The sequence below is a fragment of the Lissotriton helveticus genome, chromosome 1_1, assembly GCF_964261635.1.
Source record: "Lissotriton helveticus chromosome 1_1, aLisHel1.1, whole genome shotgun sequence".
Classification (NCBI taxonomy): Eukaryota; Metazoa; Chordata; class Amphibia; order Caudata; family Salamandridae; genus Lissotriton; species Lissotriton helveticus.
Genome location: NC_136057.1, coordinates 131,908,200 through 131,934,678, shown reverse-complemented (window position 1 = coordinate 131,934,678; position 26,479 = coordinate 131,908,200).

Sequence of the window (26,479 nt, the reverse complement as noted above, 5' to 3'; positions counted from 1 at the left end):
CAGTCCTCCCTTTAACATATTCAAGACATCTTGCTGGTTCATTTTCTACTCGGGTCTATTGTGGTGGGCATGAGAAGGAAAACGGTAGGAACCCTAGATGAAAAAAATTGTAAACAATACATTTTGAGATTTCTAGTTTTTAGGGGGTGGGCCTATTTGATAAACTTTGATAAACTTGTTCAGCAGGAAAGTCATAGGAATGTAATACAAAAACGGTTCTGTAGCGAGCAGCAAGTACATATCATAACGTGAACTGGCAGGTTATTACATATTTCAGATTCGGATTGGAGCAGGATCAATACAATGGCGGCTGGGAGAGAAATGAGGCATAGCAAAAACGGTGATTGTGGATGTCAAATGTTCGAAGTTTTACGCGTTCTCATTGTTCTTTGTGGTCTTTCGTTGGCGCTGTTGAGCACCGGCGGTGGAGCTACGAGTCCAGCTCTGTTCTAAGTTCTGCGTTGCAGGGCACGACCCTTTCCTCGCGTTTTTGGTCGGTAAGGTCCTTTTCGCCTTGTGTCCTTTGAGGTGATTGTCAGAAAGTTCCGATGGAAGAAGAGCGTCCAAAACAGTCCATAGGGTAGGTCAGAGGAAAAAGGGGGATGGAGCAAGGCCAAATTGGGAACAAACTAGGGGAACGAGAGACTTCAAATAGGCGGGCGTGTGACAGAATTCAGAGAGCGGGGACTTGTCGACAGGCACTGGACGTCGAGCAGGGGCATCAGGTCGACCCTTTCTTTTCATGCTGTCGAAAACAGTGCCTCGTCCTGCAGCTCTTTTCTGTCGTGGTCTCGCCTTGGCTAATGTCGCAGGTGTTCCTTAGTCTGCAGTCAGGCCTCGTGCTCCCACATCCGGTCCTTCTCTCCTCCAACAGCAGTACCCTTAAACAAGTTTGAAAAGACAGTCTTTAGAAAATTTGCAGATGGAGATAATCAAAAAGTCTATTTCTCTCCCAGTTCCAGGCAAAGAATGAAAATGCTCGTTCTCACAACTGGCATATGAAATGACCGGTGACGGGCCTGTTGGATTTACTTATGACTTTCCTTCATAATTAGTTCACGACAGTTCATCTGATGGTGACCCACCTTCGTGAGACGAACCTGGCGAAGATATGCTGTTCTCTAGAGTTTTACATTTACAAAGGGTACTGTGAGTCATCAACATGGTACTACACAGGTATTTTGCTGAGAGGTGAACATGACTAAAACATCTCCTTTCTATAGATGCATCCTGCTTTTAAACTACTACGGGGTTCATTTCGGTTATTTCTTTACCTTGGGCTAATCTGTTAACCTTGTAAAACATCATTCTGGATCCTACGTAACCTTTTACCGCCCGATTACTTAATCAGGAAGGACAGGGGTTTTATGGGAAACAACCAGGGACATATACAGGGGAGGTAACGGGGGTGATCATTTTTTTTTGGCTTGGGTATTGCGACAATTCGGGGAGGGGAGGGTCGCGTATTCTGAGGTCCTTGTTTTATACTATAGGAGCCGTTGACATGTAGTTCCCTTATTTCGGGTCAGATTAGGGAACCTCTGTCGTCTTACCTGTCCTTTCCCTTACGGCCCCACCTGGGTTCATTGACTTCTAGCGGAAAAGGAGAGGTAACGACGCGGTCTCAGGGTGATTGTATTAAAGACAAGTTTTTTGTGCAAATACTGACGGTATTTGAAGCCAATTAGGTGGGGTGCTAGGGGCGGCAGTCTGCCAATTTCGGGGCTAACCACTCGGAAGAGTGGGAGTGCAGAAATAGAGAGAGAGAGAGAGAGAGAGAGAGAGAGAGAGAGAGAGAGAGAGAGAGAGAGAGAGAGAGAGAGAGAGAGAGAGAGAGAGAGAGAGAGAGAGAGAGAGAGAGAGAGTGAGAGTGCAACGGCAGGCTAAATAGTACACGTGCAACAGAGAGGGTGGCAGTGTATTCAAGAAAGGCTATTTAGTGCATTACACAGTAAAGGGCATTCGCGGGTCTGCGTTAGGATCTTGTAATCATGCAGTTTGAGCATTAGACAGGGTAGAGGGGACGCCTTGAGAAGAAGGAAAGAAGAAAGGAGGTACCATTTTGTCGCACTTCTCGCATTCTCGGTCCTTCGACCAGTTGGGTCGACGCCTCAGTCACACACACACATTCCCTCATAGTTTCGCATCATACGTGACATGGGTTCATTCGTCCGGTCTGGTTTAAGGGTGATCACTTTGTATCAGGGTTGTGCTAATTTTTCGGGTTTGTTCGGTACGTGAGTAGTTTGCAGGCGTGCTTAGACACCACCTCGCGGCGCTAGTCCGTTTCGTGTATTAGACATGGCAAGGTTTCAGATCTTCGCCACACCTCGGCTGTAATCTCTGACGTAACCTGCAGAGGGAGGAAAAAAGGGAGGGGTGGAGGAGACAGCATTCGCGCGCATTCAAATACATGGATTCATAAGTCCTTTACTTACCTCTTACTCGTCTTTCCTCCTTGGGGCAGGGTCCCCGGGGATATGGTTTCTGGAGTCGAGGGGGGGTAGTGTGTTCATATAGGTCGTGTGCGGGGAAACGTAAAAAGGAAACCAGAGGTGCCTAGTGCGAGGTATCTAGTCAAAAGGATGTATCTCACTATCGGGGTCCTTAAACCTCTTTCAACGCTGTGGCGTTCTAAGGTTCTTCGGTTCTTGGGCCCCTGATACTTTGGAACGTGGTACTTTATAATATTTACATTATTTTATTTCTCCCTCCTTTTACATTCCCTCATTTACACCGTTCGTTTTACCCATCCTTGGAAGTCAAGGTCTTCCTCTACGCGAGAGTTCATGGGTCAGTTGCGTACTTTGAAGGCGGAGTGTCGTGTTGTTGATCCGATCCGTCCTCCAGGGCTGGGTAACCATCTTCCTTTAACCTTAAAGAGAGAGCAGAGTAGGGTGCACAGAAAAAAACTTTCCCACCGATCCCACATTTTTTAAAAAATAAAGCATGCAATACCCGTCCATAGTTTCAAAGACTTTATTTTGCAAAATCATTTCAGCATATGGATTATGAGGGTGCGGTCGTATTTGGACGGTCGTGGCAATGGCTAAAGTGCATACAGTGGGGGGTTTCGCTTGCAGCAATAAAAACATCGGAAAGTTTTACTCGTTCATTTGTAAGTAACTAAAACGTCTATTAATTGGTTGGGGGTTCGGGGCATTTATTTTCCTATATGCATACCGTACGTGAGCGTCGTAAATGAGGTTTACATCAGTTATAAAAATATAATACATTGTACATTTGTAATCAACATTTGTAACGGGGATCCTTTCATACTGTTCGTCGTGTGAGTTCTCCTTGTCTTTTCTAGCCAAGTGTACAAAGGATCATATAAAATCTCAGAACATCAAGTTTATATTAGTGCGAAGGAACACCACGAGGTGTTCGTAAGTTCCGATTGATACCAGCGCCATTTTGGGCGGGGCCGGCACAGTCCGGAAGCAGCATCAGGGGGAAATGTTTCCATTACTGGCAGTTTGGACCAGAGTCCTTTTCGGCAGTTCTAGAATTCACGCTAACAGAAGGTGTGGCAATGTCATGTTTGTTTCGTTGGCGATCAAGGCAGCCGTCCCTTACCGGAAACCTGCAAAGGCCGAAGGTTCCGCCGGGGACCTTTGTATGATCTTCAAGGCTGCGGAGATGCTGTCGGAGATGGGGGCTCGTGCTCCATGGGACAAATGTTCGAGTTATATGGCTGGCCAAAGTTACTCTAGTGGCCGGGGCCCGCCTTCCAGCGGATCCAGACGCCATTTTGAGGCCCTACAGGGGCCACTCTCGTCGAGTTTGCAAGAATGGAAGAGATCCTTCGGAGTGAAAGGAAGAGGTCCCTGTTTTGTGTAAGCGGGACGTTCAGCTGGGGTGCAGCTGTGATGCCCCCACCTGGGGGGGCGAGGGAGACTCGTTCACATCGTCTCCTTCTCCCGGTGCACTCCATGCCGCTCCTTTTCATCGCCCCGCATGAAGGTCTCTCCACATCCGGTGTTCCCCAAGTGCCACCATTGTACGTTCGGTGCTGCGCAAGTACTGGGGTGCCACCATTGTACGTTCGGTGCTGTGGAAGTATTGGCACCATCGCCTGACTGGGGGTGTTCGGCGTCGGGCCGGGGGCTGGGAAACCTCCTATCGGTGGAGGTGGGAGAGGCTCGTCCGCGTCGCCTCTCCCTCCCAGCCCAACTTGGACAAATTGTTGTGGAGGTACGTGCAGGACATCCCGCCGTCCAGGACTGCTGCGGCTGTGACGGAAGAGAAAAGGAAGAGGTGCCTCGTTCTCCTCTGGACATGTGGCGGGACTACCTTAGTCTTTCCAGGCCCGTTGCGGCCGGCCAAGGAGACATGTGGCGGGACTACCTGCAAATGCCCAGGCTGCGGGCTCCTGCCTCTCCTCCGGCTCCCCCATACGTTAAGATTTCCTGACCAAGAGTTGGCGGCTGGACTCGCCTTATATGGGTTGCCGTTGGTTGGGCGTAGCCGTAACCCTGCCCTACTTTGGAAGGTTCCAGAATGGGGGGGGGGGCGAATGTTCTGTTTGACTTTCATTTTCTACAGTTTATCGTTATTATTCCTTGTTTGTTGTGTTAAATTAAAAGTTCAAGTTCATTAATGGTCTACGGATTTTGTTTTACCATTTCTTTCTTTCCAGGTTGCTTTTATGCTAAGTTTCTGCTAACAGAGGTCGAGTAACACGGAAACACGTGTAGAGGGATGACGCAGATTTGTACATTACATACACACAAACTCAGACGGGGGACAGTACAAGTACGACATACAAAGACCCAAGACAAATATAAAAACAGTTATTGGTCATAATTATCTCTTTCCGTCTGTGAATTTTAAACGAGGCTGGGTTCCCGTCTTGACATTGCCCGACCTAGGAGAACTTGAGCATGCCGCTGAGATTTTCCTGGCGAAATCTGTGCCATCGGGCATAATCAAACGTGGTAGTTCTGTCTGGTCTGTCTATGTAAGTCGGGTTCTTCTTTGTCTCGCGCCTTTTCTCGTACTGTCGGTCTGTCGTTCTTGTCGGCCCTTTGCCTTTACTCACGCTCAGTAGAGTCGGGCATTGGGCTTTCCAGTGTCCGACATACCTACAAAAAGCGCATTGGTCTGACCCTAAGTCTGGTCGTCCTTTGCATAGTGTCGGGGGATAAGTTGTGGGTAGCGGTGTCCTGGGGTTGTCCTGTCGGTATATTTCTCTACTTGGTTTGTCCTCGTCTTTTCTCTGTCGTTTCGTAGCCTCTCTGCGCCACATACCGAGACTGTCGAGCATAATTGGCGTTGTCTTATTATTTCGAAGGGCTATTTCTAACGTTTCTATTTTATCAAGGTCAAAGGATCCTGCCAGTGGCCACTGTTTGTCTTGACTCTCTTCGGTATACCTGTGCCATAATTTATTATAAGCTATGGTGACTAACCCATAGTTTATGAACATGTCCTTATTAGGGGTGCCTTCTAGTGGAGCTATATGGTCCACCTCTAACACCCGGTCCGGGCTAAACAGGCTATTTATCAGTGGGGAGAAGACAGACATGACGGCTCGTAACGAGGGACTAAAAAAGTCAGCACTGCCTATCTTATCACTAGGTGCAAAGACTAGACAGAATATTTCTATTCTACGTTGTTTGCAGGCAGTGAATACCTCATGGACCAAAAAACCAAAAGACCAATAAATAACAATGGGGAGAATGAGTAGGTCCGCAAAGATCTGCGTTACCTACCCTTTTCACTATCTGCAAAAAGGGTGGTCACTTCCCTGTTTGCAGACAGGGAATCTCCAGGAAACAATATTTTTGAGAACAACAGTTCAGTTTCAAGCAATTATTAAGTGGGGGAGAAAGAAAACAAGCACGGCTGCTACCCTACCTATCCTCCACTGCTTGCAAAGAGAGAGAGCCTGTTGTTTCTCCGTTTGCAGACAGTGAATCTCCAAAATAAAAAAAATAAAAATAAAACGAGCAATACTAGTATTTTTGAACAATCAAGCAATCAAACAAATTTTTTCGCAACTTGTCGTGGCAACACGACCTTACCCGGACCATGTGGACAGTTTCTTGTCTTCCGAATCCAGCGCCCGATCGTCCTCTTTTTCTCGTATTTCTCACGGCACTCCTGATGGTTCCCAGTCAGGACCGTAGATCACTCGAGAGAGGTCTGTTCGGAACTAGTGAAGTTCGGATGATCGGCTGCCAGACGAGGGTCTATTGGGCAAGAGCTCTCCCGATCGTTGCAGTCGTTCACTCTGTCGTCGGGACCTCTCCCACTGGATCCACGAGTCGCTGATGGGCCCCACGCTTGGGACGCCAATTGTAAAAAGTTCAATCGGGTCGGGGACAATCGATATTTGCCCGGCGGTATTGCCTCTGTGACCCTCTAGTTATTAAATCAAATGAAGAGGCAGGCGCTGGAGACTGGAAAGCAGGAAACAAGGTTTTTTTATTCTCTCCGGAGGAGAACACAACGAAACGGACAGAAGGTATCGTTCTGAGGTGCTCTAACTGTATTCCTGAGGCCTGGCCTCTTATACACACATTTATGACTTTATTGTAGATTACACATACATGTTAAAGCTTTGATGTACGGAAAAGACATTCTCGGAACTCCCCTTGGGGCCCGTTCCCATACACATTTACAGTTGAAGTCCCCACCCTAGTCACAACAGGTGATGAGCATCGCGCAGCTGGATAATCCGCCGATTCACGGAATGTGGGGGGTTTGATCGGGTCTCATGGGGTGGGGGCTTTGATCAACCCGGGGATTCTTTGATGGGGGAAGCTTTCTATTGTACGGGGAGGGGCAAGGATGGTATCGGCAGAGCTGGGTGTCGGCTTGGGAACGGGGAGGACAAAACAGGCACACGGGGGAAAAAGGGGGTTTGCATCTAAGGGCCGGAGATCATGAAAGGAAAGCAGGGAGGTGTCGCGCTGGGAACAGGATGAGGGCCTGGGGCAGAGCAGCGCCGAAGAGGGGTTTATGACTCAAGGCAGGTGCAAGCAGGGGGTGGTCAGCGTGCAGGCTTAGCGAAGGCAAAGGGCTATGTCAGGGGCCAGCGGCATGCAAAAGGGTTTGTTCTGATCGGGGCATCTTAAAATGGCGGGCGCGCACGACAAAAGTGTGGCATCAGGGGAAGAGGCAAGATGGCGCAGATAATGTTCACCAAAACGTACTAATTTTCAACAGTGCCAGGCACCACAGCAACGTGGGAAAACACTTGTGCGGCGCCTGAGGACAACCGAGCCCACCGCAACTCAGCTATATGCCAGGCAGTCCCGGTGATCTCCTCCGCAAACCAGACGGGTCCCTCAGCAGTGTCGCTTTCTTCCTGCAGACCCCCAATAGCGCGTCCCCCCTGGGCGGTCAGCACGACGTAGTTATCTCCGTTTCACTGCTCAGGCGCTGTGTTGCGAGTACGCAGCGACCGTTGTCAACATTTCGGCACCATTTTAAGGTCAGGCCTACTGAGGAATCCGCCAGCCATGCAGCCCCGGGGGTGCCGTTAATTTCGTTAACTCTGACTCCCGACTCCGGCCCCCGCTTCTCGAAGGCATGCAGCTCCGATCTCAGCCCCCAACGGTATCTCATGGGATCAGGATGGCTTAGGTTGGTCTCCATCAGCTGCTGGCCATGCCCCTATTATCTTGATTTCCATTACCCTGCTTAGGACTCTCCAGTCTCCTTTTTTGTTTCATATCGTTCAAAATTATATTAGTATTTATTTGAAGAGATTGTGATAAGTTATTGGATCCAATTGTTTTATGCGGATCAACTCCTATAATGGGCCTACTTTGATATACCTGGTTTGTTTGAGTTAAGGGCATAGGTTCCACTCTAGAGTTTAAATTTTTAATTTTTACTGATACTTCAACTGAAAGTGGTGCACCCAATGACAATAACTGTTGAGCAACTCCGGACAATAATTCAGATGAACTTAGGTCCCCAGGTTGAAAATGTGAGGTTAAGGGGACAGTTAACATTTCCAAATCAGTTATTTGCCCCCATTGATTGGCCGATTCTTCCTTTATTTTAGGTATTTGATCCCCTTCATATTGGTCAGGCGCACCTAATCCTTTATTTGATCTTGCTATTCTTGCTTCACTCAGCAGTTTAATTGTAGTTTGTAGTTTACATGAATCTGGTTGCATAGTTAACATGGCTCCCATTGGGTCCTTCATGAAATCAAACTTATTTGGGGTATTCTTTGGTTTTCCAAATATACGTATCATTGGGGATATTAACAGCTGGTTTTTCCCTGCTAGTTTTACTTCCATTTTATATAGAGATGTGGAGGGTTGGAGTTGTTTTTTTCCCTCTTAATGGGGGGAAAAGGTGGCCTCTCCTTGCCTGATCGCATAGTTCCCCCCAACCTCAACCTCTTACATGGGACAAAACTCCTTCTCCCACCTCGCCGCCAAGATATGAAACACCCTCCCACTGAGCCTACGACTGACCCAAGACCTGCTGACCTTCAGGAGGATACTCAAGACCTGGCTGTTTGATCAGTAGCGGCCCCCGCCCCAGCGCCTTGAGACCCTCGCAGGTATGTAGTGCGCTTGACAAATGATTGATTGATTGATTTCAAATACCTTAGGTATGGGCACATTTTAGAAGGGCGCGTGCACCTCAATGGGCTCTTAATTTCCCTCCTGTAATCCAGATCAATCCACAAGAGCTCCTCAGGAAGTCTGCACCAAATCCACGGCAATGAGTTATCCTGACCGGATGAGACGGTCTCACCAGATAAGATCACAGACTGCACCCGAACCTAGTCGGGCCAACTCCACGGTCCACAAGCACTCTTGCTCAGAAGCCACCAACTATCGGCGGCCACTCTCTTCCTTGCTTCCTATGATCCCCACAAATCAGCTCCAAGTGCCAGACCCAGGCTCTAGACCAAAATCCAAACAAGCACAGGTGAGGGCAGTCAAAGAAATGGCAAGGTGCGAGCGTCGGCGGTAGGTGGAAGATTTACTCAAGAAAATGAAACAACTAAAACTAATTCCTCACTGCCGTTTGCTCGCTCGTGTTGCTCACTCGAGTTACTCCTGCAAACAAGTCCGACTCTTTCTTATCTTTCCGTGGTTCCGGAGGCCGAAGACAGCAGGCTCTAGTTAGAATGGGTGCAATGCGGAACCGGCATCGTCAATTAATGAACGGCAGCGGCGGCTGCGGAGAGCAGCAAGGACAGGAATGGCTATTCTGAGAACTCCGAGAAATATCTGCCTTGGAGCTCCAACGTGCCACCGCACTACACTCCCCACTGCTTGCCGCTGCCTGCTGCTCTACCTGCCCCTCTCTTCACCGCTTCGCTGCCTCTCTTTCTTTCTTGGTCTCCGCCATGCTCCGGCTGCTCTTTACCGAGTCAGAGAACCGCAGACTCGTCGAATGGAACTGGAACTAAGTGCAAGCAGTACAAGCTTTCCTCCCTTGTCTAATGCTATATAATAAAATATTGAAAAAGGTTCAACATTTTCAGTTTTGCGTCTTCATTCGAGCATACTTTATTAATTTTTTATTTATAAATTTTAAAAATATTTAATTTTGTAAAAACGATTGCAGACCCCCTGAGTTGGCCTCGCAGACCCCCTAGGGTCCTCAGACCACATTTTAAGAACCACTGCATCCGAGAACTAATTAGGGAGGGAAAATATATATAAAAAAAAGAGTCAAACCACTATTCACAAAATTAAAGATAGTCATAAGTGTATTTAATGAAATTAGGACTTTCCATCATTGACACTGAGAACACCTGGATTTTCTTGCAAGACTGGAGACTTCCATTGTGCTATTTTAAGGCTGCTTAATCACAGAAGAAGCATGAACAATTGGTTTGCAATGGAAAGTTTTGAAAGTGGAAGCTGAAACCAATTAGCAGCTCTCAGAATGTTCTTTTGTTGCAAACGTTTAGGAAGCCACGGAACCCCCTAGAGGAATGACCCCATGAAACAGGTTCTATCAATTTAAGATTGTTTCATGTGTCGTGTAGTACCTAGGAATCCCAAGGACCTGTGCGTTTTGGATGACCAAAACTGAGGGCTTGGTGTCCCAACTGCTTTCGAACACCCCCACAGGATATGTCAGCGGTTAGACAAGCTAGCTGTACAGTGCCACTAACAATCCACTGTATTCCACAGTGGTGCATAGTAGTCGCTGGCAACCACTGAACAGGACAACCCTGATTCCTCAGGGATTATGGTAAGCAGTACAATACATTTCGCTCAGACACTCATGCTTGCTTTCTCTCAGAAAATACACAGGATGGCGATTACGACTTTTCAATAAGAATTTATTGGTCCAGCCTTGTTTAAAACATATGAGCTACAACAATCAGGAGACAGAAGCATGCGAAAGAGATTGCTAGTGCCAATATAGTAAATAGTACATACATTTTTACCGTAGTGCTAATAAGTATGTATCTGAAGACAAGGGCCACCCCACTCACATGGAACCAGGGTGTCTATTATATTACAAGGAACAGCGGTTCCTGTGGACAATGCAGATAATATATAACAGTAATTAGCACAATGGCCATTGTGCTAACTACTATCAGATATTATACACATTGTCCACAGGGACCACTGTTCCACGTTTAATAATAAGATGAACATAAGCAGTTCGGATAAAAAGAGTACCACTAGCATAGTCCCAAAATGCGCGTCCTAAGTGTGCCTAGCCTATCCTGGATGTGCATATGTATATGCGTATCTGTAGCCAAGAAACCCCTACGGATGAACCAGCCCCCTCACCTGATGGCTGAGAATGAAGCATCCTGTCTCTGTTCTGAGGATGACAGCCAGCAAGGGATGTCAGACTTATGCGTGTCGAAGATTCAGCCTGCAGGGCCCTGTGTCAGTTTGCAAGGAATTTTCCTCTGATTTGTAGGGGGAGTGAGGGTCTTTTATACTAAAGTGGGCACTTCAGGGTTTTTTCTAGAATCAATCTGTTTTTAAAACAATCATGGGTGTTTTGAAAGCAATTATAAATGTTTTGAAAACAATCACCAATGCTTTTGTAAACAAGTGCGATCATGCACAACTGGCTGTTGGCTAAGGATGAAAATCAAGTGGTGACTCTTATATAGTTTAAATCTGCCGTGCCTGGGGATATGTGTAATTACGTCAGGTACAGGTTTTCTGATAGAAGACTAAGAGACTGGTGTCGAAGAGACAGAAGCAGGTTATTAGGTAAAAGGTCACCTGTTTAGAATCGTTATAATCATGTGGATGGGATAATGGACCAGATATATCCAGCAAAATTGAGATCGCAAACGGGGAAATTCATAGAATTTCACCGTTTGCAATCGCAAAATTGTAGTATGCAATGTAGGGTAGAAAAAACCCACTTGCAAAATAAGTAATCACAAAATTTGCTATTCCCTATTTTGCGCACGCATTTAGAGGATCGCAATTTGCGATTCCCTAAATGCTATTCTAGTAGCCATTGCATATTGCGATATTGCTTTAAGGAATTGCAAATTAACACCAACTTCAAATTGGTGGTAATTTGCGATTTTTCAGAAAAATGCCCTTTTTAGCATTTTCCAAAGTGTCATGTAGCTCACAGACATGCCCCTTATTTGGTACTCGCAAACTGCGCATGCAATTCCCATTCATACCCATGGGCCTCTTGGCCCGTAGAAATGAGTGGGAAGTAATTCCTTTTTCGCGAGTCGCAAATAAGGAATGCTTAGGAATCACAAAATATTAGCAGATTCCTACATACATTGCATTTTGCGAGTCTATAATAGCAAATCAATAAAATTAGCTATTATAGACTCGCACAATGTAAGGTTGATACATCTGGCCCAATGTATGTAAAATGGGGTATACGTAATGGGACTATCCTAAAAGACATGACACCCACTCCTCATCAAAAGGTTAACAAGGTAAGTCAGGTAATGATGAAGCTAATGCTATTAAAAAACATAAAATCATTTATAATAAAACATACTAAAAAGCACTTTAAAAGCCTGAAAACTGTCCATAAAAGAAATCATTTTTCCCTAAAAAAGCACTCAAAAGGTTGTGGTAAATAAATAATTAATTACCGGTACTATTTTTCTATGCATAAAATAAAACAGATAGCTCAATAAATAAGAGGCAGGATCCGGGGTATCTGAGTCGAACAGGCTTTAATCAGGCATAAGGGAAGGGACAGGATCGGAACAGCCTGAAATAGAATGGCATGGAATGGCAGCTACAACGTCTCATTAACAGTACATGATATATATAGTAAAACAGTACAATTACATTGAATACAGTAGGCGTAACAAGTGACAAACGTAAGATAAGAACAAATGGGCGTACAAAGAAGGCGTGCACAGGGCGTGCACGTAGACATGTGATGAGAACGTCACAGAAGTGTCATAAATGGTTGGATACATGGAGGGGGCTACCTGGGCAGCTGGAACTTTTAACCTAGCGGTGCGCGCAAACGGGCCATGACGTGTAACTAGGGAGAGCTGGGGGCTCTGACTTCTGCACTAAAAGAGGAGACTAAAGTCTGCGATGTCAGGACGACATGTACCTATAGCATATCTGGTATCTGGTGTTTGGAGAACATGTTGATAGAATCTAAAAGTTATCAGGGCAAAGGCTACTTGACACTAAGGCTGGTACATGCATATATTCTACGTGTATTGCGTGTGCTATGAATCCTCTATGGATATTAATACAGTAATTCTCTTGCATGGAGACAGAAAGACTAGACTATAGCTGGAGATATTTATGCAGTTCGTTAGCTTAGGAATGTGAAGACGGAGAGCTGAACTGATAACTAGAGGCATAACATATTCTTGGCAGACAGGCAGGCAGAGCCAGGCCGGGCACCGCGCTGCGCGGCAAGAAGTAAGCGAAGGGTCAGGGATGCGGGAGGGGCTGCATCGCTCCTCGGAGTGGGTTCAGGAGACTGGAGCTTGAATCTGATGTTCAGGCCCTGTAAGGCCTAGTAACGGGGAATTAACGTGGCATAATATAAAACGTTGGCAACATAGGCATAATACTCGTTGCTTTCACGAGAACTGGAAACTGGCATACTAAAGTTGGACACAACTATAATTGCGTCTTTAATCGATCATAGGGGGACATATATGCATATCGATCATGCACATATAACATAGGATGGGGAACACGTAGGCACACATGACAAGGCAAAATTCAATTTTCCTCATTCCCTCCTTGTGCCCTATGTTTCCATCAGGAAACATCAATATTCATGATACCATCTATCTGTTCATAGAGCATCATTTGCTCGTCTCGAATCTTCTTGGAACGGGACTTAGGACTAGGAATACAAGATGTAGCGCACAAGCCGCAAATCGCAGGGCCACATTGTAAACAAAGACAGCAACTGAATATGGTCATTACTGCTATACCCAGGAATGACAATATTTTCCATCCCCAGGCAGATATTATACTCCAGAGCCAACCGGACCATGTCCAGGTGCCTGGATTCTGGTGTAACTGATGGGCTATTTTATGAAGTCTGGTTATAGCTGAATATACAGACGGTGCGTTATTAGGAATGAAAATGCAGCAACTAGATCCGATGACTCTACAAGCTCCGCCCCTATCGGCCAGTATGACGTCAAGGACGAGACGATTTTGGAGCACGACAAATCTCATAGCAGATTGTTCTTCAGTTAAGTTACCTAGAGCGGAAGTAGTCTCATTCACTACTGCTTCAAGGGTTCTGGTTAGCCTACGTATTAGCTTACTATTCTGGACAGGACCTATGAAGAAAAAGAAACCTTTATTGAAGTCTTGATACTGTTCTAAGGCAGTTTCAGTTTGATCGACAATTGGGGACTCGATCTCCCTTCTATGTCTGACGTGTACTAGATGTGTATTTCTGTGATAATCGGATGGGGCTAGGAAAACTGGTGGCAGTAGGAAGGCAATGTAACATGTTCCATCCCAATCCAGGGGTAGACGAACATATGCGGTCTGACCACATACAAAATACGAATGACGTGAGGCTTTGAAAGTAGATTTCCCACTGTCACTATACTCGACCACAGTAGTACAATCACTATGTCCTAGATGTACTGAACCATTCTTTCTAACACATAATTCGCCTTTCACTGGTAGAACTGTAATAGCAGGCAAATCTGGAGTAGTTTCGGACTGAACATTCAAAACCATGAAATTTGAGGAATAATTACCTAGATCATATACTTCATTTTCTAGATCTAACCCTGTTCTATGGGAAAGTCCTTCCTTGTCTGGGAAACATGTTCTATTCAAAAGGGACATATCGTTTGAGGATGACGTTAACGTGGACCATGCTCCACATGAACCACTGTGTGAAAACGGATAGGGAAAGAGTGGCAGAACTCCCTTCGGTGTCTGGAAAGGGGGGAGTCGACCACACACCCAACAATTAGTGGCATTGCTAGTCTGGTGTGAATAGTGTAACATTCGGATGAAGGTATTATTGCGCATAGCAAGACGATAGGATAACTCGTGAGGAGGCAGTTCACTAAATGTGTGCTCTACTGTAACATTAGAAGACAAATGTACATGTGAAACGATAGGAAAACATAGATGTAAGGCATAACTTATGCAGGAAACCATAAGACTCAGAAATAACATGAATAATAGAGTAACAATGCATCGACTTCGAAGATTCTTACAATAACGTATTCTCTTAGAGTTTTCACTAACTCTCTCACTGTGGGGGTCTATCTCATACATGTCAGGAACATGTCTAACCGTTTCACCCGAGAGGGACTTAGACAATTAAACTGGCTGACTTACTAGACCGTAATTTTTCTTTATACTCCTGCTGCGGAGTTTTCTCTAACAGGGGAAGTTTAGAGTCAGTATCTGGGCAGTCCTTGAGAACTGGGCAGTCTTTGAAAAAAGTTTTTGGAGGGAGTCCATGAAATCGCTTCACGTGACTGGAATGCAACCAGCCTTTGCGACCCTCGACCTTGATCGCCGTTCTTGTTGTCATCAGGACGAGTTTTGGTTCTTTCCAGCGGGGCTCCAGCGGACTTGAACGATCAAAATTACGAATCAGAACGAGGTCGCCTGGTATGACCTCGTGCGGTTTCACTTGAGTGTTGTCTGGAAAAACAGCGGCAACCTGTGAACGACAAGAGAGTAGTGCAGACATCAAGGAAGCCAGGTAATCTGTCAGCATATTACTGTCAACATCAGTAATTGTACGTGGTCTAGGTGTACCCCACATGTTTGGGGGACGACCGAAAACTACCTCGAAAGGTGAGAGACCTGAACGGGAGTGTGCGACCATTCTCATGTAAAAAAGGGCGACTGGCAGTGCTACTATCCAATCTACGCCTTTCTCTGCGCATACCTTGGCAATGCGGATTTTCAGGGTCTGATTATGTCTCTCGACGAGGCCAGCTGCCTCGGGATGTCGTACACAGTGGAACTTCCACTGGTACCCTAACAGAAGGGATACTTGTTTCATGAGTTCGGATGAGAATGGCTGGCCGTTGTCTGAATACACGACCCTCGGTAATCCATAGCGAGGGAAATACTCACGAACCAACTGCCTAGCAGTGGTCGCGGCAGTGTAATCTGGGACTGGATATGCTTCTGTCCATCTGGACAAAGCGCATACAACTACGAGGACATACTTGAAACCTCGGCATCGATCCATCTGAATATAATCCATCTGGAGGACTTCAAAAGGGTGGTCAGGAGGATGGAATCCACCTTGTTCCACCGGAACACCTTTACCTGGATTGAACTGACAACATATCATGCAGGTACGCACTTTCTGTTTGGCTGCTGCTCGTAAATGCTTGTTAAACCAGAGGTTCTGAATGCTGTCTAACATGGCTTTTTCTCCTAAATGTGCTGGACTATGTGCGGTGTTAATAATGACTTGAACCATAGAGTCGGGGAGAAACCATGTGGCTTTTCCCTTCGTCAACCATCCTTGATCTGTCTGGACCCCTCCTTGTTCAGACCATTTCTTGATTTCGTCTGGGGTAGCATGTGACTGTATATCTAGTACGTCTTGTGTGGGGTCCTTAACTGTCATACAAGTCGTCTGAACTGGAACGTCTGTCTGAGTCGTGTTAACTGGAATGTCTGGAGTCTGGGCTGTAAGCTTGGCTGTTCGATCTGCCAGGTCGTTACCCTGGGAAATTATGTCAGTGACTTTCGTATGTGCTTTGCACTTCATGATAGCGATAGCTGTCGGTAAATGTATTGCGTCTAACAGAGCTTGAATGAGGGGGCCATGCTGAATCTTGGTTCCATGAGAAGTCATGAAACCTCTTTCTTGCCAGAGTACTCCAAAGTCGTGAACGACTCCGAATGCATAACGTGAATCTGTGTATATGTTTACTTTCAGGTTCTTGGCTCGTATGCAGGCTTCAGTCAGAGCGATGAGCTCTGCTGCTTGAGCAGACAGGGTGTCAATACGATGTGTTTCTATAACTTCAGTTTCTGTAGTCACTGCATACGCGGCTACTAACTCTCCTGTACTTGTCCTCATACATGAACCATCCACATAAAGTGTCAGGTCGGGGTCAGGTAATGCAATGTCTGTCAAGTCTTGTCTTGGCTTTGTCATGGTGTTAACAACTTCCACACAGTCATGTGTGGCAGGATTTGAAGTAACTGAGGGTAATAGTGTAGCGGGATTTAAAATGTTGCAGCGTCTGATTTCTATGTGTGGCTGAAACAATGTCAGTTCATAACCTGTTAAACGTGCAATTGTCAAGTGCTGAGTCTGTGTTCGGTTCAAAAGAACTTCCACGGAGTGTGGGACTTGTACTGTCAGGGAGTGTCCTAACACTATGGAATCACTCTGTCTGATAGCTAGAGCTGTGGCTGCAACTGACTTGAGGCACGCAGGTAAAGCCTGGGCCACTGGATCTAATGTGCTAGAAAAATAAGCACAGGGCTTGTATTGTCCTGCTTGATCTTGTGTAAGAACAGATAATGCTGTACCATCACGTTCAGTGACAAAAAGTGTAAAAGGCTTACTGTAGTTTGGTGTCGCTAGAACAGGTGCTTGGCATAAAGCTTTCTTTAACTCATTGAAAACAAGTGTATGTTCTTGGGTCCAAGGGAGGACAGTCAATGTGGCTGCCTCCTGTGTCGTTAACTGTATCAGTGGCTTGGCTAGATATGCGTACTGAGGAATCCATTGTCTGCAGTAAGAAGTGAGGCCGATAAAAGCTCGTACCTCCTTCTGAGTCTTGGGCTGTGGAAGATGTGCTATTAACTGGATACGGTCAGGTGTCAACTGCCTACCCCTCTTGGACAGTAAGTGTCCTAGGTAGACCACTTGCTGGACACAGAATTGCAATTTGGAAGGGGACACCTTGTGCCCCATCTCGGCCAGAAAATACAAGACTGTAAGTGACGCACGTTCGCAGTCACGTTCAGAACGGGCTGTGATCAATAGATCATCAACATACTGGAGCAGGGCAGTGTCAGTTGGCATGTGAATATTGTCTAGTTGTCTTTTAAGTGCTTGACTGTAAATGCTAGGACTTTCTGTGAAACCTTGAGGAGCTCGTGTAAATTTATAGCTCCTTCCACTAAAACAGAATCCGAAAAGAAACTGGCCGTCTGGATGAATGGGGACACTAAAGAATGCGTTCTTGAGATCAATAACAGTAAAGAACGTAGCTTCGGAATCAATGGCAGTCAATAGGGAAGAAATATCTGGAACCACTGGGTACTGGGGTATGATACATTTATTAAGTTCTCGAAGGTCAATCACTAATCGATAAACTGGAGGTGCATTGGGATCAGTACGTTTCAGAATCGGAATGATAGGAGAATTACATACATTGGAGTCAGTTTCTACAACTACTCCTTGAGCAATGAGCTCGTCAATAATTTTGGATAAGGCTGCTACAGCCTCAGGTGGCAATTTGTACTGTCGGATTCGTGGTAATACAACACCTTGCTTCAGAGTGACACGATAGGGTGTAATGTGCATACAACCTACATCTGTTGGACCTTGCGCCCATAAATGCTGTGGTACATTCAATAATCTTGGATCAAAATTACGTAATACATAATGACCTTTAAAATCGCGCAAAAACAATCTCACTCCTTCTGGGGAACAGCATATAACTGCTCCTAATTCTTTCAATGTCTTGATGCCTAGTAAATTTTCTGGACATGATTTCGTAAGTAACAAGTCTGTAGTTCGGGACAATGGACCAACTTCTAGGGAAACTGGTTTCGATATTTCATTAACAATAGGCTTTCCTGAAAATCCAAGGGAAACATTTCTAGAGCCTGAGAGTGGAGCCCCTGGAACCTCGTCATGACTGATGGTAGTCCTACTTGCCCCTGTATCAATCAGAAACTTTCTGTCTTTCCCCAATACTTGACTGTGTACATAGGGACCCTCTTGATCTACAGGAATCTCGATGAGAGGCAAGCCAACCTCCCTCTCTAGGCTGTTTCATGAATACTGCTGATAATCTGGATATTCTGACTGTGCGTACTGGTACATCTGTTGTGTAACGTGTTGTGTGGCAGCTATAGGCTGCGGTACGGTAACTGTCTGTTGTGCGTTCTGTGGTGTCTGGGCATTCTGCGGAACTTGTTCTTGTCTAGGAGGACGTGGTCTCTCTTTCGTTTTACCAGTAGCTATATTGTGTTTCAGAACTGTACATTCGTTTATATAATGACCTGGCTGTTTACAGTAATTGCATGTCCCCTTAACGGGAGCTGTAGAATGACTAGTTTGATTCGGACCCCTCTTCTGACTGTCTTGTGGAACAGACTGTGCAACTAGTACTTTCATTTTCGTGTCTTTCATACGTCTCCTTTCGTGTTCTTGCTCCTCCCTAATTCTGTTCTGGTGATACTGGAGCATCTGAAGCATTTGTGACGGAGTATTTGCTTGCCAGGTACTTTCGACTTTCAATACTCTATTTTTAACTTGCGGTACAGAATTCTCAACTAGTTTGGTAACAAAAAGATGTGGATACGATTCACTACTTGTTTTCAGACCACTATTAATAATGAAACATTTCTCAAATCTAGAATAAAAATCACTAGTGTCTTCGTCCTGTTTCTGTTTACAGGCTGAGATGGCATCCCAATCTTCCTTTTTCGTGGCTAGTAATCTTGGCAAGACTTGTATCAGTAACTCGGGCAATGCTTTAGCTTTATCCCCAAGACCGGTACCTGGAACTCGTGTGTTATCTTCAGTTTCTAATGCGGTCCAATCTATCTTTTTCTCTCCCACCTCCCATTCTTTTTCTTTTAGTTTTTCATATATGCCCACAGGCAACAGGACCTTTAACATTTTGATGATATCAGGATACGTGTATTCTCCCATACGGAGCATGTCCTTTAATTCACGGTGGAACCCTGCTGGATCTTTATCGTGACATGGTATTAACTTTTTCATTTCTAGAAGTTCTATTTTCGTGATAGGGGTGTAAACAAATACTCGTTCTAGATCACCCCCCTCTCCCTTAACTGGATGTACTTCTCGCAACGGATTCTGTCTGTCTATGTAGAATGATTTCCTTACTGGGGGTGGAACAGGAACAAAATGTGGATTCAGGAACGTTCTGTATTTGTGGCGCTGTTCTAGAATGACACTAATTAGATCGGTACCTAGACCTTTCCATCGGTTTAGGAGTAACTCGTTCAATACATCATGTAAAGGACCTGGATCAGAATACTGATCCTCATACAGTGTAATGAGGTGCTGGATCATGTACATACCCACCAGTCGCTGCTCGGCTGGCGGTAGTTTCAGAAACATTTGGGCCACTACTTCGTCTGGAAACGTGGCAGAATCGCTAACCCATCGGACTGCTGATCTGGCTAGTTCTTGTTCATGCATGGTACTAAGCTCACTATAACCTATTCGTAATTTCAGAATTGTATCGGTGGCCTGGAATACTTGTTCAAGAGAACACTGTTCTGGTACGGGAGGAGGAAAAACTTTCTTGTAATCTAGACGTGAATGTCTGTCGGAAAATCTAGTTCTACCTACATACGCTATTCTAGCGGGATTCTCGCTGTCTACCTCTTCACTTGAAGAGTCATTCTCTTTCTCGGTTGCTCTTTTTGCTTCCTCCTTCTGGTGTATACTTATAATTTCCTTACGAATTTTCCTGTACATACTTTCTATACTACCTTGTGACTTGTGTTTTCCCTCGGCTATATTGTCACTCCACCTAGTCAGGCCTTTCATCTCGTCTTTATCTTTATCAGGATAATCTTGCTCTCTTATTAAACAGTTAATCAAGAACTGTAAAATCATATTTTGAATCTCGGCTTTCCTGTGTGCCATAGCTTCATGAATAATTCCTGGATTCTCTCCTGTACGGACAAAATGATATATTCTGTCTAGATGTTCTTTCATGTCGGGCAGGGTGGCCAAAAAGTTGGCAACTCGCCTTAAACGTACTGAATATAATATCATGTGATCTTCGCCTGGAACTGAATCGTATATGCAGTCAGTAAGATGTCGCTTGAGGTCTGCGTATGTAGCCACTTTTGGCGTACGCTGTAACGCCGCTTCTCTCGGCGTCAGTCGTCTTACTTGAGGCGGGGTGATAGGAGCACCTCCCCCCGCTCCTCCTGAACTGGAATCGTCAGTTAATACTGAACGTGCTGGTAAAGTGACTGGCAAAACGGGCACACTTAATGTGGGCTGGTCCGGGGGTACTGGCACATTAACGTGGTCCCCGGGACCAGTGACTGGAGGAACAGGAATTACATTATTAACAGGGTGCTGCGGGTGAGCAGGCGGAATAGGATTTGCATATTCTGGGACTGTATCGTCCAAGTAGGACGAAAGAAAAATTTCAGCTGCAGTCGGTTTATGACGTAGCTTAATCGGGACCAATGGTGGCGGTAAATTACAGGGTGCTTCCGGGGTTGCCTTCGGCAAGCCCTCGGCAAGAAGAGGATACATACCTTTAATTAGGGCATTTCTCTGTCTGTCTGATTGTTCTGTTCTAACTCGTTCACCTTCTTCTAGAAGTTCCCTTTCTTGGGCTTTTTCTGAGGATTCTCTACTTAATTCTGCTTTTCTGAATTCTTTTTCGGTTCTTCTATGAGATTCTTTGCGCCATAACTCGATGGCATCTTTCTGAGACTGTCTAGCTTTCTTGTTCCATAATGCTTCTTCTACTCGCATGATGCACTCGGCATCCCATGTACCTGATACAGGCCATCTGTATTTCTCTTCAAGATTCTTTGTATAATCTACCCATAAGTCTAGATATAATATGGCATCTAAGCCATGCTTGTGATACATAAAATGTCCAGGACTGTCCCTAGGAGGGACAGGAACTGCTTCTTCGAGTAACCCTTTTCTGGTTTTGATCTGGCGTAATTTCGAAAACAGAGGCATAATCGAGTCTTACTTGAACTAAACACAATACACAATAATCACAGTAATGAAATGGCAAACAAATCACTCATACCACGACATAAAAAAAATACATTAATAACAGTTCGAACAGAATACTACCTGATACATTGAAAACATAATACTTGAATTTCTCGAGAAACGGACTTACTAGAATTACTGGATGCACTGCTAAAACAGTACAGAACATACCGGTCTCATAAAGAGACACGTCATACCGTATCCACCTAGATGGACACGTCGGACTGGATCTGTGTACCCAAACCCATCGGACCAGGGACAAACTAATGAACCTGTCTAGATACTTCCCCCGCAACGGTACTCACCGGGAAGCAGAACTTGAAGGCCTCGGACTGGACTGGACTGCTACGACGTCTGGTTACTACGCATGCGCTTCGGACTTCGGGCTTTGGTTACAGGTGGGCCTCCGGATACCTCGGACCTTGCTCTCTCGGCTTGGGCTCTGGTCGGGACGAACCGCATTCCTCACCGCCTCGTCTGGATGCCGGACCGCAGTCTCCGTCTCCTCCGTGGGCCTGAGGGAGACTTGAGCAGAAAATATCTGCCGGTGCGCAGTAGAGGTTCCGTCACGGCTGTAGAAGGGTCAGGGGGCCTGCGTTACATCGCCGGCGCGTGGGGAAGGGGCTCGTCCCTATTCGGGCGCCATTATGTGGTAAATAAATAATTAATTACCGGTACTATTTTTCTATGCATAAAATAAAACAGATAGCTCAATAAATAAGAGGCAGGATCCGGGGTATCTGAGTCGAACAGGCTTTAATCAGGCATAAGGGAAGGGACAGGATCGGAACAGCCTGAAATAGAATGGCATGGAATGGCAGCTGCAACGTCTCATTAACAGTACATGATATATATAGTAAAACAGTACAATTACATTGAATACAGTAGGCGTAACAAGTGACAAACGTAAGATAAGAACAAATGGGCGTACAAAGAAGGCGTGCACAGGGCGTGCACGTAGACATGTGATGAGAACGTCACAGAAGTGTCATAAATGGGTGGATACATGGAGGGGGCTACCTGGGCAGCTGGAACTTTTAACCTAGCGGTGCGCGCAAACGGGCCATGACGTGTAACTAGGGAGAGCTGGGGGCTCTGACTTCTGCACTAAAAGAGGAGACTAAAGTCTGCGATGTCAGGACGACATGTACCTATAGCATATCTGGTATCTGGTGTTTGGAGAACATGTTGATAGAATCTAAAAGTTATCAGGGCAAAGGCTACTTGACACTAAGGCTGGTACATGCATATATTCTACGTGTATTGCGTGTGCTATGAATCCTCTATGGATATTAATACAGTAATTCTCTTGCATGGAGACAGAAAGACTAGACTATAGCTGGAGATGTTTATGCAGTTCGTTAGCTTAGGAATGTGAAGACGGAGAGCTGAACTGATAACTAGAGGCATAACATATTCTTGGCAGACAGGCAGGCAGAGCCAGGCCGGGCACCGCGCTGCGCGGCAAGAAGTAAGCGAAGGGTCAGGGATGCGGGAGGGGCTGCATCGCTCCTCGGAGTGGGTTCAGGAGACTGGAGCTTGAATCTGATGTTCAGGCCCTGTAAGGCCTAGTAACGGGGAATTAACGTGGCATAATATAAAACGTTGGCAACATAGGCATAATACTCGTTGCTTTCACGAGAACTGGAAACTGGCATACTAAAGTTGGACACAACTATAATTGCGTCTTTAATCGATCATAGGGGGACATATATGCATATCGATCATGCACATATAACATAGGATGGGGAACACGTAGGCACACATGACAAGGCAAAATTCAATTTTCCTCAAAGTCCTCTAAACTTGCGTATGTTGTGATTATTGTACTGAGAACCTTGAAAGCCGTGAAGCTCAGTTGGAGGTGAGAAGAAAAACAAAACAAAGTCACACTCAACCCTCAATTTGGTAAATGTATAAAAGTTGCCAAACAGTTCCCAGCAGAAGAGAAGATAGATTATTTTACGAATCCTGCACTGAAGACTCAACCTCGCTGAACATCGTATCCGCTGGAGGCAGTCCCTCCAGTAATTTCAGTATCATGTAGAGTGAGCAAAGATTTTCATCTCCGGTTGCCACGGCAGCCGCCAGGGTAGAATTAGATGCCTGCACGCGTGATATTGTTGCCTGTACCTCTGGGGCAGAGCCTATATCCCTTTAGACAGGAGAAGAAGCTTCCCTTGGAGGCTTTATAAATGCTCTAATCAAAACTGGAATATTCGGGCGGAGGAAACGATATATAAATCCAGAGGTTGTATTAAGAAATGGAGGAGGGTGTGGGGGCCTTGGCGCAGGTATCGGGACATGCAGGGTGGGGTGGGATAGGGGGATTGTTGTTGCTACCAGCCCTTGTAACTACAGATTCTGTTCTCAAATGTACAATGTAATGCGGTTATCCTGTAAGCCATTGGATCAGTGCAGTGTTTTGTATGAGACCTTGAGCAATGTTAAGAAAAAGATGTTTTAAAAAAAAAACCTGGAATACTCTGGGGACAATTGCACGTGAGGGCCTGCAAAGGTGCCAGTATCGCTTCTATGTCCGGCGGTGCAACCAATGGAAGTGTCAGACACAGGTTCAACATACAGCCGAATCTGCAGAAGAAGCAATGGAACACAGGCAGGACACAGTCTAGCCAGACCGGTCTGAAAGACAGGAACCAAGGCTCACTCAACTCTCGCATCCAAGGCGTAGTCAGGTATACCCCATACTATCACAACAAAGTCGTTCCAGCTGTGTTCTCCCCATGTCTTGAGGAATTGAGATGTCCATTGCGAAGCAATAGGATTAAAATCAGGATGCCCTCTACCGAAAGCAGGACCCAAGGAAGCCCTGCAAAAATGCTTCCAAGTACGGAGTGTATAAAGGCAGGAATTTCTCCAAAGATGATCTGAACGGGTGGTTAAGAGACCGGATCCAAGTCGCTTAAATAAGTATACGTTCCCAGTCATATGGGACACGTTAAAGATACAATGAACCATTTCTCTGAAATGGATAGGAAGTTCGTATGGACCATGGCCTATATCTCTGCTGGAGACCTTGCAGCCTGGAGATCAAATGTCTTTTGGGCTAAAGTTAAGGCCACATTTTGTTGAAACAACATGGCTTTCAGTCTGCTCAGTGAATCAAACCGTATACTGGAAACTTTCAATGAAGGCCACAGTGGTGCCTCCTTAACTGTGCCAGCCGGAGGAAACAATACTTGCTTTCAGCAAACAACCCTAAAGTTTACTGTGACTAGATATGCGATGTCTGGTGCCATTCCACAACAGCCTTGATCATTCATCACTAAATAACTTCCATTCGAAAGTAATTTAAAAAAAAGGATGAATACGGCAGCTGGGGAGCCCTTAAAGTAGCAAGATAAGTTTGCTTTTGACGCATTACACGTTCCATGAAGTGACACTTTTTTTCACACTACAGACCCACTTAAAGCCTTCCTGCATTCAGTACCACTTAAGAAAACTTCAGTGTCCTTATTTCTGCGCCTATATCTATACGGTAACTCTCCGGTTTCCTGTATGTACCCTTTACCTAACGCTTCATACCTGCCTGCTTGGATGTATCTAGGGCAGTACTGGAACTGATATGTCGTGATTGGCAGTGTGATATAGCCATGAATTAACCATTCAGTAGACGGTGACTCAGCTACTGTGAAAGGTAACTTCTCAAATTTTTGAATGAGCAACATGGTGTACTTTGTATCTCTGCATACTATAGTCAACTGTCTGTCGGTCAGATTGTAAACCGAGAATAAACTTGTGCTGTTAATGTATCTCCATGGCATGTGGCTTGAACGCAATGATTGCAGTGTTTAGCTTAAAAGCACAATGGAGCGCAATTGAGATTGCCTATGTTGTAGAATAGACAAATCTTGTTCTATTATGTTAACTGCTGAGGGCACAATGTTGCCCAGTAGAAAAATAAGTGAAGAAAGTGTGGTCATATCATTGTCTACTCAGCCAGGGTCTTTTTAGGTGAATCCTATCAATTTCACATAATCTCTCAGGAGAATTCTGTTTGGAGACTTTTCACAGTTCATTGTAGATGGCATACAAGAAGCGTTTCTTACGTGGTTTCCTAACAAGAAATCCCTAAGATCCATGTTTTCAGCTAGAAGTGCTGTTTCACACATTGTAGTGTTGAAGTTTTTAGCCATTCTAGGCACAACTTTCCAACACTATAAGAAGCCACTACCCTGGGGTCGTCTGTGTGTACACATTGTGGGTCGGGCCTGTGGATACGAAACCCTCTGGTGGCACCCTTCAATCTTGCTTGACACCTATCTGTGTTGATAGGCCAGACCAACAATCCCTTTCAATTGGAAGCTGAAGAATTATAGGTACCATTCTGCATCACTGTACTCAGTACCTCCACACTAACCAGTGTCTCATTTTATATACCTTCAATAGGTATGGGAAAGAGATGCATGGTGTTTTCAGGTCTTTATTTTTTGCAAAGCCATAGCAGTAAGTTTGTTGCACTGTTCTGTTTAGGAATATTATCTGTAATGGTATGAGGCAAGCTCTAAATAAAGCCTCTGTTCCCTGAACCTGCCAATCTTTCGTCCCCCTGATGCATGTTGTGTATATTGTTTCCCTCCAATAGTCAAAACCTTGGATAGACATAGGGAGATGAAAGGTGCTGAATATATGAGCTTGGTATTTGTCAGCATGATTTTCTTCGCAGTGGCATTCGTCTGTACTAACTTATAGTAGTATTAGAGAGACAGATGTATTGAACCCTGAGAAGTATGCACATTTCTGTGCAAATGTGGCAGAACTACCTTTTGGTGATGTTGGATAATGTTCCCATTGATGGCAAGTGTTTACAGTGCGTGGAACACTGGTTGTGTGCAAAAAGTGATGACCATAGAGCTGGTAACAATACATACTATCGAAGTAAGGTGTATCTTCGTACAACTTCCTGTAAAAAAATGCAGCATATTTTTCTAAATCTGAAAGCATAGTATTTACAGTCTCAATGTCCCAATCATCAGAGAGTGTACTCGAGGTAATGCAATCATTCATTGAAATTCTAAACATGTATGACATTTTCAAATGTTCAGTTGGACCAAATACATCATATAAAACTCAATCCTAAAGTATACCCTCCGGT